This window comes from Elaeis guineensis, chromosome 9 (genome assembly GCF_000442705.2).
Source record: "Elaeis guineensis isolate ETL-2024a chromosome 9, EG11, whole genome shotgun sequence".
In the NCBI taxonomy this organism is placed as follows: domain Eukaryota; kingdom Viridiplantae; phylum Streptophyta; class Magnoliopsida; order Arecales; family Arecaceae; genus Elaeis; species Elaeis guineensis.
Genome location: NC_026001.2, coordinates 29,406,838 through 29,417,954, shown reverse-complemented (window position 1 = coordinate 29,417,954; position 11,117 = coordinate 29,406,838).

Genomic DNA, 11,117 nt, shown 5'->3' with positions numbered 1-11,117 from the left:
AATTAAATTTGGATCAAGAGTTGAACTCGAATCAAAAATTCTAGATGGATCCTATGCCCATATATTTAAACATCACTATTAGCATGCTTTTGAATGATATCACTATTAAAATAATGTAAGTTGTTTGTTATCATATTTTATAATTGTTATAACATGCATGTTGAGTGGTTATGGATTATGGTACATTCATGTGATGGATGTATGCATGAATGCTTTCCTATTGGCTGATTATATAAATATATCTGCAAGAGTTGCAATAGGGACTGGGTGCCCATATTGTATTGTATTATCAGTTATACTTTTTTTTGTATATTCATAATTATTGATTAAGATTTTTATATATTGATATAAAATTATAGAAAAAATTTATTTAAGAATAGGTACAAATTATTTCTTTCTATTTTTAAATAAAGTTCAAGCATTCATGGTAGTCTTCATAAAGATGAAGACTAGACTATCAGACATTTGAAGAGCAGAGGTGCATTAAGATTGACCATGAGATGGTTTAATCCATGATGCACCTAGGGTTTGACCCATAAACCATCCTGTGGCTCAGATAATTTTTCAAAAATCCATAACCATTAGATTTCCTATTTATGCTCTTACATGTTGGTAGTTAGAAGTAAAATTAAGATTATATATGATGTATTTGTATATGTTTAGGATGTGCTGGAGATCTAAGTCCTTATTTAAATTATATTAAGTCATAATGGCAAAGTGTTAAGAACACTACCCATGCCTTCCTTTATGTCAAGCCAGTATTATGTCAAGAACCATAGTAGGCTTGTTGTGCTATTCACAAGGCTTGCTGTGGGGACTGATTTGATACTATCTTAGTGCATTATGTAGCTAATGGTATTCAGCTCATACTAAGTCAATAGAGTATGTCAAAAACTGTAGTAAGTTTGTTGTGCTATCTATAAGGCTTGCTATAGGGATTGATATGATGTTGACTTAGTGATGCTTATGGCATACTTTGGTAATGCTGCTTGTTGTGCTATCCACAAAGATAGTATTATTCAAATATGATCATATAGGATTGAAGGGTATGACTTAACTAAAATACTATAGTTTGCTGTGCTATCCATAAAGCTATAAGTATTTTAGAGGCAAAAGTTATGTTGAGAGTTACATGAGATGCAATTAGTAAAGAGTTACCTACTCTTAAACTCATAGGAGCTTGTTGTGATATGATAAGTGCTATATTTTTATATTTATTGAAGGTATTTTTGATAATTTATGGTGCTAACATCTTCTTAAAAATCTAATTTCATGAATAAATTTGATTTTCTTGTAAAATAAATAATTTTAAAAAAATATGAAACTAGAGCATATTTATGAAAAATAGATGTTGATTTAATTAAAAATTAAGTATCAAAATATTAAAAAATTAATAAAAAATTTAATGCATATTTTTTTTAATTTTTTCAGGCAAAAATCAGAGTGAAAATCGAGCTAAAATATCCTAAAAAATATTAAAATTACCTTCGGTCACGGTGGACCGACCGCTTGGTCCACAAAAATAAGGGCGCAATCACAAGAACAGTTCATAGTCCACAAGCACGGGCCACAATAGAAGGAAGGCTTTTTTTGCACTGATCGATGGTCCAGATCAAATCTAGAGCTCGATCCAACGGCTGTGGTGGTTTCTGACTTTGTTAAAGAGAGATTTGCATGATCCAACGACCAGAAACCAATCAGAGGTGTGATCGGATGGTCAAAAATGCATCTGACTTTGATAAGGATTAAAACATTAGATTTTGGGCTGATCTGGGCAGTTCAAAGGCGATCCGATGGTCAAAAATTAATGTAAAGGGTATTATACGAATTCTAAGGGTTTTAGGATTCTTTTTTCTATCAAAAAAATATAAAAATTTTACCTATAACTACTAGACCCGGAATAAGTGTAGGGAGGAGAAAAAAATTAGAGAAAAAGCAAAAAAAATAGAAAAAAAATTAAAAAGCTTTAGGGATCAAATATTGAGAGATTATGGAGCTAGAGATCTTGACGTGGCTAAATCTCTTCAATCTAGAAATATGATGAAGCCTGTAAATAGATTTTTATTTTTATTTCTTATATTTAATTTTTATGCAATAAAATTATATTTTTATTTATATCTTTTTATTTTTTTTGAGGTATTGATCCAGCCTACACGACCTATACCCTCTATTGACGTGCCATGATCCCTGGATACGGTAAGTGCTTTAGAGAAATAGATCGTAGTATATGAGATTAAATCTTAATCTTGTAATTAAATTTAAATAGTTTATACCCTGACAGGATGAGCTGTAATCTACTGATACAGTCCGTATCCCTTAGAGATAGGCTATGCTAATATCTTAATCACAAGAATTAATATTACAATATAAGAAAAAAAAATAAATCTAATTTGCATGGTGGATTCAAAATTCTTGGATTATTTCTCTGAATTATTTTTTTCATAAATTAATTTATATTTTTAATTTAATTCTTGCTATTCTATTTCTTTTTAATCCTTTACAATCAATTCTCTTTTATTTCTTCTTAAAAAAAAAAGATAATCGTTCTAAATCTCCATGGAAATGATCCCTACTCATCCTATCTATATAGTTTGAGTTGGTTTTTATTCTTGACTGCCTACGACAGGACCAAAATTTTGGCACCATTGCTGGAGATCTAGGCACGATTATTTTTTTATTAAAAAAAATAGTCTTATTCTTAGTTTCTTTTTATTTGATTTCTAACTTGCTTAATTACTTTGTCAAATTTACTTTCTTTCAAAAAAAATAAAAAAATCTCTACATTGACACCTCATAATCTACTTAAAAAATTAGATACTTAATCACAAAATCTAAAAAGTAAAATAAATCAATTTACTCTTGACTAACTACCAAATCTGATCACCTTTTCTTCTTGCATTGCATAAGTCCATAAAATATCTTAAGGGTACAAATCCTAAACAAAATAAGATAGAGATTTCATCACCCTTCCTTGGCCCATAAACCACCGTCCTGCATATTGCATTGACCTAAACCTTAACTTAAAATCAATTAGATGTTGGCCCTTAAGGACTCTCGAGCTCAATAGGATAAGGGATCCTAAGAGTTGAACCAAGTTAGGGTTTGTCAGTTTGACTGATGTTTAAAAAAGTAGTTCAGAAACTACGTCCTGAAGGAAAGTGGTTATTTAATTGGTTCCATTCGCTTACCTGACCAACTCAGTTGGTGTCTAGAAAAGCAACAGGGGACCTCCACCAACCTTACACTTATCTGCCAGTTGAGTGGCTAGTCTTTCACCTGGAGTACTCAAAGACAACCTTGACAGTTAGGAGCTGTCTAGATCTAGGATCACCCTTAGTTAAGATTGACTGCATAACTTGCTTGTTAACTAAATTTAAACTTACTCTTATCTATCATCTCTAGATTTAGGACCCCTTAAGACTCATCTTTAGAACTCTCTTCTTATCTATCTCTTCTTTCTATTCTCTCTTCTAACCAAAAAAAATCATTAAAAATCTCACAAGATTGCAACTTGAAAAAGAGAATCTGGTCGTTTAGTGAGAATTGATTCAAACCCTATCCTAATCTAAGAAAATTTGAGTCCACAATGAGTGAAGTCAATCAACCTCAGGTCCTAAAAGATCTTTGCTATCCTGTTGGGTCAACCCAACCATCTTATATCAGACTTCCCCAAACCAATGCAACAACTTTTGAAATTAAACCTCAAATCATTAACATGCTCCCTAAATTCATTGATAATGAAGATGCATATATTTTTATTAAGAATTTGAGGAAGTATGTGACACCATGAGAATACACCAAATGTTAGATGATGCTATTAAACTTAGGCTGATTAATTTTGCTCTCAAAGACAGTGCTAAGAAATGGTTATATAGTCTGCCCAACCACTCGATCAATCTTGGGATGGATTTGTAAAAATTTTCTTGAGAAAATTTTTTCACATCATAAAACAGTTAAGTTAAGAAATAAAATTAATCAATTTCATCAGTTTGGGGGTGAGTCTTTCTGGAAGTATTTTGATCGTTTCAAGAATCTTTTAACCCAATGCCCACACCATGGAATTGAGACTTGGAGACTATGCCAAACCTTTTATGAGAGACTAGACCCAAACTCTAGAACCATGCTAGAGTTAATGTGTCAAGGCCAGTTTATGCATAAAAAAGCTAATGAAGCCTAGCAATTCTTAGAGGACCTAGCAAAAAAAAGCCTGCAGTGGGAAGCAACTAAGAAACCTACAAGAGGTGCTATGCACTAAGTATCCACATCCTAGCTACAGAGGCCAAAATAGATACTATACTACGTAGGTTAGAGGCCTTAGAACTCAAGGGACACACCCAAGTGAACCAATTTTCAACATCTACTTGCAATGGATGTAATGCCACAGGCCACATCATAGAATAATGTCTCTTTTTGATGAACCCAACTAGGAACGAAGTAGCACAGGTTAATGCTGCCTACTACAAACTTACAAATGATCCTTATGCACCAACGTATAAATCAGGATGGAGGAATCACCCTAACTTTTCTTGGTCACAAGGGTCAAATTCCAGTAGAACTGTCCTTAATCAATCCAATCAAAGGCCCACTCAACCATCAAATTATTCGCAAGGCTTCAACAATGATCAAAGGCTCAATGCACTAGAAAAAGGGTTAGAGATTTTAATAAAAACCACTTCTGATAGTATACAATTTAATGACAAAAGCATAATTCACTAGAGAAAAGCCTTGAAGCCTTGACAAAAAACATAAATAATTTCATGCAAACTATGGGCCAACTTGTAAATTCAAACACCCAAGCCATTGCCCATCTAGAAATGTAATTAAGTCAATTAGCTACCACCATCAGTGAAAGAGAAAAAGAAAAATGGCCAAGCCAACCTAAACCTAACCCAAGAGCCAAATTGGTCAACAATCTCAACCTGAAGGTTGATTCAACCATGTAAATACAATTCACACTTTAAGATCTGGGAGACAAGTAGACAATCAAGTAGGTATAACTGAAAATCAAGAAGACCAACCAACTGAACCACAGACTGATCAGACCAAGTCTGACGAGCCTGAATCAACAGAGGTTGACGAGCCATCCAAGCCAATTGCAGAACCCATCACTAAGTTCAAGCAAGATGAGATATCAACCATCAATCCTATAGCTCCTTTTTCAAATAAACTTAGGTCCAACAGATACTCAATCCGTATGGATCAAATCTTAGAGATATTCAAACAAGTGAAATAAATATTTTTTGCTAGATATAATCCAACAAGTTCCCACTTACGCTAAGTTTCTCAAAGATCTATGCACAAAGAAGAAGACCACTAATGTTTCCAAGAAAGCCTTCTTGGCAGCTAGTGTGAGCTCATATCTTTCAAGCCACATGCCAGTCAAGTACAAAGATCCAGGGTCTTCTACAATCTCATGTGTCATTGGAGAAACCATCATTGATAGGGCCTTGTTGGACCTAGGGGCTAGTGTGAATATCTTACCTTATTCGGTCTATGAGAAATTGGGGATAGGAGAATTAAAGCCTACAAAAATTATATTACAATTGGCAGACCGATCAGTGAGAATCCCAAGGGAGTTATGGAGGATGTGCTAATCAAGGTCAGTGATTTCATTTACCCTATAGATTTTATGATCCTAAAAACTGAACTAGTGTCAAACCCAAAAGATCATATCCCAGTCATCTTAGGTAGATCATTTTTAGCAACCACCAACGCTCTGATCAACTGCCGCAATGGACTTATGAAGCTCTCATTTAGAAACATGTCTATTGATCTTAATATTTTTAATCTTGAAAACAAAAAGGACCAATTAGTCAATATAAATTGGATCCAAGATGAGATTTATGAGCCCATTGATCTAGGGAAAGAAGATTTTGACTATAATCTCTAGTCAGACTTAGAATCTAAAATTGCTTATGAACTGTCCACACCCTATGACCAGAGAGTTCATCCACAATGGCTACCATCTATCGAACCACTTGTTAGACTGGCTGAACTAAAACCTAAACCATCGATTGAGAAAGCACCAAAGCTAGAACTCAAAATACTCCCTAAGCACCTTAAATATGCATATCTAGGTCCATCTGAAACTCTACCTATAATCATAGCATCAGACCTAGATCCAACCCAGGAGGAGAACTTTTAGCTATCCTCAGAGAGAATAAAGAAGCTATTGCATAGACCATGGCTGATATTAAGGGGATTAGCCCTTCAATTGTCCAACATCAATTCACTTAGGGGAGGAAGCCAAGCCAATTAAAGACCCCCAAAAGAGACTTAACCCAGTTATGAAAGAGGTAGTGAAGAAAGAGATTCTCAAATTATTAGACAATAGAATTATCTACCTATTTCAGATAGTTCATGGGTTAGTCCAATCCAAGTGGTCCCTAAAAAGTCTGGAATTACAGTGATCCAAAATGAAACCAATGAACTTGTGCCGATAGAGTTCAACTGGATGGAGAGTCTGTATTGATTATAGAAAACTGAATGCAGTCACAAGAAAAGACCACTTTCATTACCTTTTATTGACCAGATGTTGGAGAGGTTAGCTGGACATGAGTTCTATTGTTTCCTGGATGGATACTCTGGCTATAATCAAATTCTTATAGCACCAGAAGACCAAGAGAAGACCACATTTATTTGTCCATTTGGAACCTTTGCCTATAAAAGGAAGCCCTTTGGCTTATGTAATGCCCCATCTACTTTTCAAAGGTGCATGGTCAGTATCTTTTCTGACATGATCGAGAGATTTCTAGAAATCTTTATGGATGACTTTTTTATCTTTGGCTCCACCTTCTTCGAGTGCCTACATCATTTAAGGCTAGTCTTAGAAAGGTGTAAGGAGAAACACTTAGTGCTTAATTGGAAAAAATACCAATTCATGATCAAAGAAGGCATAGTGCTTGGCCATGTTATCTCAAAGAAAGGTATTGAAGTAGATAAAGCCAAAGTAGATTTGATTGCAAATCTTCCACCACCTAGATCAATCAAGAAAATCTGCTCATTTTTAAGACATGCTAATTTCTATAGGAGGTTTATCAAGAATTTTAGTAAGATAACCCGGCCACTGACTAATCTTTTAGCTAAAGATATCAAATTTGATTTCACTCCGGAGTGCCATGAATCATTTGAATGTCTTAAAAAGGTACTGACATCTGCACCCATCATTCACCCACCTGACTGGACTCAACCCTTCGAACTTATGTGTGATGCATCAGATCAAGCCATCGGAGCTGTTTTAGGATAAAGAATCGATAAGCTACCATGAGTTATTTACTATGCCAGTAGAACCATCAATAATATGCAGCTTAATTATTCCACAATAGAAAAAGAGTTCTTGGCTATTGTATTTGCCTTAGAAAAGTTTAGATCCTATTTGGTTGGTTCACATGTCATTATATACACTGATCACTCAGCCATTAGATATCTCTTAACAAAGAAAGATGCCAAAGCACACCTAATCCGATGGATTTTACTTCTTCAGGAATTTGACTTATAAATCAGGGATAAGAAAGGAACTAAAAATGTAGTAGCTGATCATCTGTCCTGATTGATAGATGCATCCTCAAATGAACCAGTAACAAAAGAGTCTTTTCCTGATGAACAACTCATGGCTGTGACTGTAGAATCATGGTATACTGATATTGTCAATTATTTAGCCATGGGTAGGATTCCTTCTTACTGGACTATTCAAGATAAGCACAAATTCTTTGCCTAAGTAAAGTATTTTATTTGGGATGATTCATATCTATTTAAGCAATGTCCTAACCAAATCATTAGAAGATGTGGACCAGACCATGAGGTTAAAAGCATCCTATCCTTTTGTCATGATCAAGCTTGTGGTGGCCACTTTGGATCCAAGAAGACTGCTGTAAAGGCTCTCCAATGTGGATTCTATTGGCCCACCCTTTTTAAGGATGCACATGAGTATTGTAAAAGCTATCCTAGATGTCAACAAGTAGGACGAATCATAAAAAGAGACATAATGCCATTAAATCCGATCCTAGTTATTGAGACTTTTGATGTGTGGAGAATTGATTTTATGGGACCATTTCCAAACTCCTTTGGAAATGAGTACATTTTAGTGGCGGTTGACTATGTGTCCAAATGGGTAAAAGCTATATCATGTAGATCAAATAATAGCAAAATTGTTATCAAATTTCTTAAGAAAAATATCTTCTCCCATTTTGGTATTTCTAGAGCCATTATAAGTGATCAGGAAACACATTTTTGCAATCGATCCTTTGAGTTCTTGATGAAAAAATATAATATCAATCACAAATTGGCCACACCCTATCATCCGCAAACTAGTGGGCAAGTAGAAGTTTCAAATCATCAAATCAAATAAATTTTGGAAAAGATCGTGAATACCAATAGAAAAGATTGATCGTTGAAGCTAATCGATGCACTTTGAGTCGCATAGCTTTCAAGACCATTCTAAAAATGTCACCTTATAGGATTGTGTTTGGTAAAGCATGTCACTTGCCAGTTGAACTAGAACATAAGGCTATGTGAGCCATAAAACAATTGAACATGGACCTAGATGAGGCTGGACATCAAAGGAAGCTACAAATAAATGAACTAGAAAAATCAGGAATGAGGCATATGAAAATGTTAAAATATATAAAGAATGAACTAAAGTATTTCATGATAAAGCAATTCTAAGAAAAACTTTTACACCTGTTCAAAAAGTTTTTTTGTATAACTCTAGGCTACATTTATTTCCTGAAAAACTTAGATTTAGATGGATAAGATCCTATATAGTAAAAGAAGTTTTCTCTCATGGGACTGTAGAGATCAAAAATCCAAGCAATGGTATTACTTTTAAAGTAAATGGACAACGATTGATACCATTTTTGGAATTGCCTACTGAAATTGAGGAGGAGGCCATTGTTCTCTATGAGCTGATTTATTCTAATTGATTCTGTATCTCAAGTTCAGTCCGGCTGAAAACATAAAACTTAGCATTTTTTGGGAGGCAATTCAGTTTTTGCTTTTACTTTTGCTTTCTTTTATATTTTATTTAGGTTAATTGATTATTTACTTTATAGAGATTTGAAGATAATATTGGCTAAGTTGGGGGAGAACTAATTTTGAAAAGACTTCTGGATCAGGTGATATCTCTCCTTTTCTTTCTCTTTTTATGCACTCTTTATTTTTTTTTACTCCATTGAGGACAATATCGACTAAGTTGGGGGGGAGAATATAAAAATTTTTGAATTTTTTAAGTCTTTAAGTAAGTTAGTATTTAGTATTTAAGTACTTGATTATACTTAAGAATCGAGTTAAACCAAATATTTTTAAAAGAAAATTGATGTACAAATTAGAGACTTTATGAGATATTGAAGGATCAAGTATTAAGAAAATTTAATAAAGAGTTAAGTTTAGAACTTAAACAGTTTTCTTTGAACATTTTTAAATTTTTTTACTAACATCAAAGAAGAGTTTACTTCTTATAGACTTGTGTAGGATAACTATATATTTCTTCATATATTTAATATTAAAAAAAAATTAATTACTTCATGTTGAGTAACTGGGCTTCTTTACCTAAGTAAGCATTGAGTTTCACATCAAAAGGTATGAAGGATAAAGAAGCTTTGTTGTAAAGCTAGTTTTAACTCGTAGTCTGTTTGATTCGAGTAAGTCTGAGGGATATTCTATACCTAGTGCCCTAAAGCCATCTGATTTGAGAATCATTGACTGAAAACTCACTACATGAGTCAAACAAAAAGCTTAAGGGATTAAGACACTTAATAGCGGTACAATATAAAAAATAAAAAAATAAAAAAAATAATAATAACAATAAATAAAAGATGAAAGTAACAATATACTTGTCCATATGAGGTTAATGATTTAGAGATAAAGGTAGGAATAATTTAGAAAAAGTTTAAAAAATATTTAGTATTCTTAGTTTAACTCCCATATTGATTAGTATTAATACTCCAATAACATACCTCACTCACGCTCTACTGAACATCAATGGCTCTTTTGAAAATTATTTGGTGAAATTCAAAATTTTAAGTTAAAAGGTGCTTAATTCTAAATTCTTTCTTTACTCGAGGATAAAAAAAGTTTAAGTTAGAGAATGTAATAAGTGATATATTTTTATATTTATTGAAAGTATTTTTGATAATTTATGGTGCTAACATCTTCTTAAAAATCTAATTTCATGAATAAATTAGATTTTCTTACAAAAATAAATATTTTAAAAAATATAAAATTAGAGCATATTTATGAAAAATAGATATTGATTTAATTGAGAATCTAAGTATCAAAATATTAAGAAATTAATAAAAAATTAATACATATTTTTTTTAATTTTTTCAGATAAAAATTGAAGCAAAAATCAAGCCAAAATATCCTAAAAAATATTGAAAATTACCTTCAGTGTATGGTGGACCGATCGCTCAGTCCACAGAATCAAGGGTGCGATCCACAGGTGTGGTCCACAGTGAAAGAAAGACTTTTTTTGCGCTGATCGATGGTCCAGATCAAATCTAAAGCTCGATCCAACAGTTATGGTAGTTTTCGACTTTGTTAAGGAGAGATTTGCACAATCCAACAATCAGAAATCAATTAGAGGCATGATCAGACAGTCAGAAATGCATCCAACTTTGATAAGGATTAAACCATCAGATTTTGGGCTGATCTGGGCAGTTCAAAGGCGATCCGACGGTCAGAAATTAATGTAAAAGGTATTATACGAATTCTAAGACTTTTAGGACTCTTTTTTCTATCAAAAAAATATGAAAAATTTACCTATAAATAGGAGACCCGAGAATAAGTATAGAAAGGAAAAAAATTAATGAAAAAATAAGAAAAAAATAGAGAAAAAATCAAAAACTTTAGAGATCAAATATTGAGAGATTATGGAGCTAGAGATCTTGATGCGGAGCTAAATCCCTTCAATCCAAGAATACGATGAAGCTTGTAAATGAGTTTTTATTTTTTTCTTATATTTAATTTTTATGCAATAAAATTATACTTTTATTTCATATCTTTTTATTTTTTTTTGAAGTATTATTCCAGCCTACACGATCTATACCCTCTATTAACGTGCTGTGATCTTTGGATACGGTACGTGTTTTGGAGAAATAGATCATAGTATATGAAATTAA